Below are 4,598 nucleotides of genomic sequence, written 5' to 3'. Positions count from 1 at the left end.
GGATGCATCTGTCTCCTTTACTCCCCTGCCCGTAGGAGACAGATGCATCCTTGTCCCCACACCCACCAGGTCCAGGCAGGCTCCCAAAATCTGCCTCTTTCGGGAGTTCAGTATTAGCAAGATCCCTGACCCAGAGTCTTATCCTCCAAGCTGGCCCCTATCGGTAAAAAGGGGGATGTTTTTCTTTCCTGTTCTGATTTATTTCTCAGTGCCTCTAAAGTCCAGGGTAGAGAAGAGGGTGCTGTTTGTTGGGGAGTCACTGGGACACCCACAACAAGCAAGGCCAAGCCAGCAGTTGGCCCCTACCTCACCCATCCCTTCAGATGGCACATTGTCCCCATTTTTGTGTTCCTTCGCAACTGTCTTCAGTGTCTGTTTGGAGATTGTTTTCTCTTGATTAAAAAAAAAAAAAAATTGTTTTGGGACTTGGAGAGGTGAGGTGAGCACAGCAGAGGATTTGGTGACAGCGTCTGGGACCATCCTGGCCACGGGGAGCTGCATGAAGGCCGGGCCTGGCCCGAGTCTCTAATCGCGGCCTCAGCCAGGGCCGGGTGGTGGGGCACTCTGGGAGCGAGGCTGTGTGTTCAGTCCCTCCCAGGCCCCTCTCACTTCCCCTCCGCCTGCGGTCATCTGTCTGAGGAGAGTCAGGAGGAAGTGACTGGCTGCTGCCTTCCTTTCACAGGTGAGGAGCTGGGACCCAGAGTGGAGACCTGAACACAGCACGAGAGTTGGTCGGCGCTTCCTGCGCTGTTCAGACGAGAAGGCACGGTGCCCAGGGGACCCAGGCGCTGGTCCACTCTGTGGATCCAGTCCAGAGCGCAGGGATAGTCCTAACCTCTTTCCTAAAAGGACGATAGCCCTGACCAGTTCATTCCAAATGCGGGTCTCCACTGGGTGCTGGTGTTTTCAGTAGTAAATTAACACATGGGTCCTGACTTTTACATCACTCTCTCAGTTGGTTTCCAACTGCTTTCTTCTGGGTGTATGGATAACACTGAGTTATGAGACTCAGCTGAGGATGAGAGACTAGAACCTGGTGAGCCCGTCAAGACTGGGCCAGCTGGGCCTGTCCTGAGTACCAGCGACGTGGCCTTTCTCTGGAACTGCCATCTTGTCACATCTTCAGTCACAATCCATGAATGTGACGATCAGAGCCTGGGCTCTTCGCAGGCTGGTGAGTGCTGGTCAGAGGTCATTCATTCAGTAAATGTTTACTGAGCTCCTTCTATGGACCAGGCTAGGAGCTTCTCAGGCATTATCTTATTGAATCTTCACAGCAGCCTCATAGGTCCCACTGGTATTATGTCCCTTTCACAGATGAATAAATGGAAGATTAGAAAGGTTGGGACCTTGTTCAGGGACAAGAGCTAGGGCCAAGATTCAAACCCAGGTCCTCCTGAGACTTCAAAACCTGGGCTATAAACTACTGTGCCCCGTGTGATGGGAAGATGACATAGACCACCAACAAGGCACCCCGTCAGAAGCTCTCCTCCTCCCTTGTTTTTTGAGAAAACTATATGCTGTACTTGTCAAAGGGCCAGTTCTGTGATCTCCCAGAGGAAAAAAGCTTGCTTCTCACAAGGACGTATGAATGCTGAGCCCCAAAGAGGGGTGTCTGCTAATGGACACTCAGTACCTGCTAGCCACAGAACCTTGGTAAACTGTGATGGGTTGGCAGGAGGCTGTTAATTTATTCTTCTTCCCTCAAGGATGCTGGAAGTGGTCCTTTGGGGAGACACCCAGTTCCCCCTGGGACAAGGACAGCTGCCCTCCCCTGTCCTTGTCTATTCTACAGACAGACCCCTGCAATCAGAGGACCAGCACCAGCACCCATTAGATGTAGAGCCAGACTGTTTGAGGGCCTTGGGCTCCCCAGCAGGTTCCTCCCCACCTCTGTGGGCAGAAAGGATGAAAGTACTATGGAAAGCTTCCATATAGGTTTGTTTGTTGGTGACATATTGTTTGAAACTTTTTATTATGAACTATGTGGGACTTTCCAGGCAGTGCAGTAGTAAAGAATCTGCCTGCCAATGCAGGGGACACAAGAGACTTGACTTTGATCCCTGGGTCAGAAAGATCACCTGGAGTAGGAAATGGTAACCCATTCCAGTGTTCTTGCCTGGGAAATCCCATGGACAGAGGAGCCTGGCGGGCTACAGTCCATGAGGTCACAAAGAGTCAGACACGACTGCAGCAACTTAGCACTCACACATGCATTCCACTGAAATGTGGGTTGTTTCCATTTGGAGTTGTTATGAACAGTTCTGCTACCAACATTTTGCAATGTTCTCTTCTTGATGCTCATGGGCAAGCATCTTTCTAGCAATAAAACTATGGGTCAGAGGGATGAACAAGTTCAACTTTATTAGGCAATGGGTGGTTGTGATTTTATTCTGCCCTGGGGTTGGCTCTAAATGGGGAAGTTGCCATTGTTTATTTATTTTGCAAATATTTGATGAGCTGTTTTTGTACCAGTCACTGTGCCGGGTAGAATTTCAAAAATGAACTAGGTATTGCCTTTGTCCTGAAGGATTCACAAGTTAGATGGGAAAACCGGCTATGTGAGCAGATTATTTTAAAACAGGATTCAGCGTATGGTTAAGGAGAGTCCATGAGTTTACTCTAGGCTCTGGGAAGCTCTGAAAGAATGCCTCTTTGGTTGTGTCTCCAGGGCACAGTCACTGGGTCTGGAGAGGGGTCCTTGCCCTCCATGTCCTACCTGTGGTACAATCGAGGTGACTGAGCCTGTCTTGGGTTGTCCTGGCCTTCTGAGTCTGCATCATTGCTGGTTTGCTCACTGCCACTTCTTTACACCTCTGCCCACACCTTCGTCTCACAATAAGAGAATGCTTCTATCCAGAACACTGGCCCTCAACCCATATAGATTGATCATATTCCTGTTGGACAGAGTGGAGAAAGTCTGGGCTGGAATGGCTGTGTTCTCTCCCACTCTGCCCTCACTAGCTGGGTGACCTTTGGGAAATCACAGTAGCTCTGGTCTTGTTACCAAGAGTGTGTGGGATCCGGCTGCTCGCCGCTCAAAAGCCAATAAACAAGCCAAGTTGATGGAAAGGAAAGTTTGCTTTATTTCAGATGCCAGCATCTGGGGTTTGGGGGGCCACATGCAGAAACAACACAGTACATTTCTAACAGTCATCTTCAAATTGGTCATCAGTGGTCTGACCAGCATCATCTTGGTTGTTTTAGGTAGCTAATCTTCAGTTCCAGGGTCCATTTGTTCCCATTTCTTTGCGGCTAATTCTCAGAATTGTGGCAGCTGTTGTCCTGGTCACAGTCTGGTCATCATGTAGTTAACTTTTCACCTGGTGTTTTGGTGTATATAAGACAACTCATGGGATATGCTTCAGAATATTATCTACAGCCCTGTGTGTATGTGTTAGTCGCTCAGTTAAGTTCATTTCAGTTGCTCAGTTGTGTCTGACTCTTTGCGACCCCATGAATCACAGCACACCAGGCCTCCCTGTCCATCACCAACTCCTGGAGTTCACTCAAACTCATGTCCATTGAGCCGGTGATGCCATCTAGCCATCTCATCCTCTGTCGTCCCCTTCTCCTCCTGCCCCTAATCCCTCCCAGCATCAGGATCTTCTCCAATGAGTCAACTCTTCGCATGAGGTGGCTAAAGTATTGGAGTTTCAGCTTTACCATCAGTCCTTCCAAAGAACACTCAGGACTGATCTCCTTTAGGATGGACTGGTAGGATCTCCTTGGAGTCCAGGGGACTCTCAAGAGTCTTCTCCAACACCACAGTTCCAAAGCATCAATTCTTCGACACTTAGCTTTCTTCACAGTCCAACTCTCACATCTATACATGACCACTGGAAAAACCATAGCCTTGACTAGACGGACCTTTGTTGGCAAAGTAAGGTCTCTGCTTTTTAATATACTATCTAGGTTGGTCATAACTTTCCTTCCAAGGAGTAAGTGTCTTTTAATTTCATGGCTCAATCATGTCCAACTCTTTGCAACCCCATGGACTATAACCCACCAGGATCCTCTGCCCATGGAATTCTCCAGGCAAGAATAACTGAAGTGGGTTGCCATTCTCTTCTCCAGGGGATCTTCGCAACCCAGGGATGGAACTTGAGTCTCCTGCATTGCAGGCAGATTCTTTACTATCTGAGCAACCAGGGAAGCCCCTGAGAGGGAACTAAAGATCCTTGACTATGCTTAATAACTACATTATTATTGCTTAGTCTCCTTTGACTGTTTTCCTTTGTTTCAGCATATCTCACTTCTCTGATTAAACTTATTCTTTGATTAATGTTTTCAACAGACAAAAGGCAGGCAGAGGACATGGTGTTGGGGCAAGGACCATAGGGTCCTGCTCCGTTTCAGTTTGAGCTGTAAACCCAGGAGACCAGACACAGCTCCAAGATCCCTCCCTGTTTTCAAAGTCTGGGGTGGGGACTTTTGGCCCAGCAGTTAACACTCTTTGCTTCCGATGGGAGGTGGGAGGTTCAAGAGGGAGGGGACATACATATACTTATGGCTGATTCATGTTGATGTATGGCAGAAACCAACAGTGTTGTAAAGCAATTATCCTCCAATTAAAAAGAACTAAATTTAAATTTTAA

This window comes from Bison bison, unplaced genomic scaffold (genome assembly GCF_000754665.1).
Source record: "Bison bison bison isolate TAMUID 2011002044 unplaced genomic scaffold, Bison_UMD1.0 scf7180017864317, whole genome shotgun sequence".
NCBI classification, from domain to species: domain Eukaryota; kingdom Metazoa; phylum Chordata; class Mammalia; order Artiodactyla; family Bovidae; genus Bison; species Bison bison.
Note: the sequence above shows the minus strand (reverse complement) of the source record.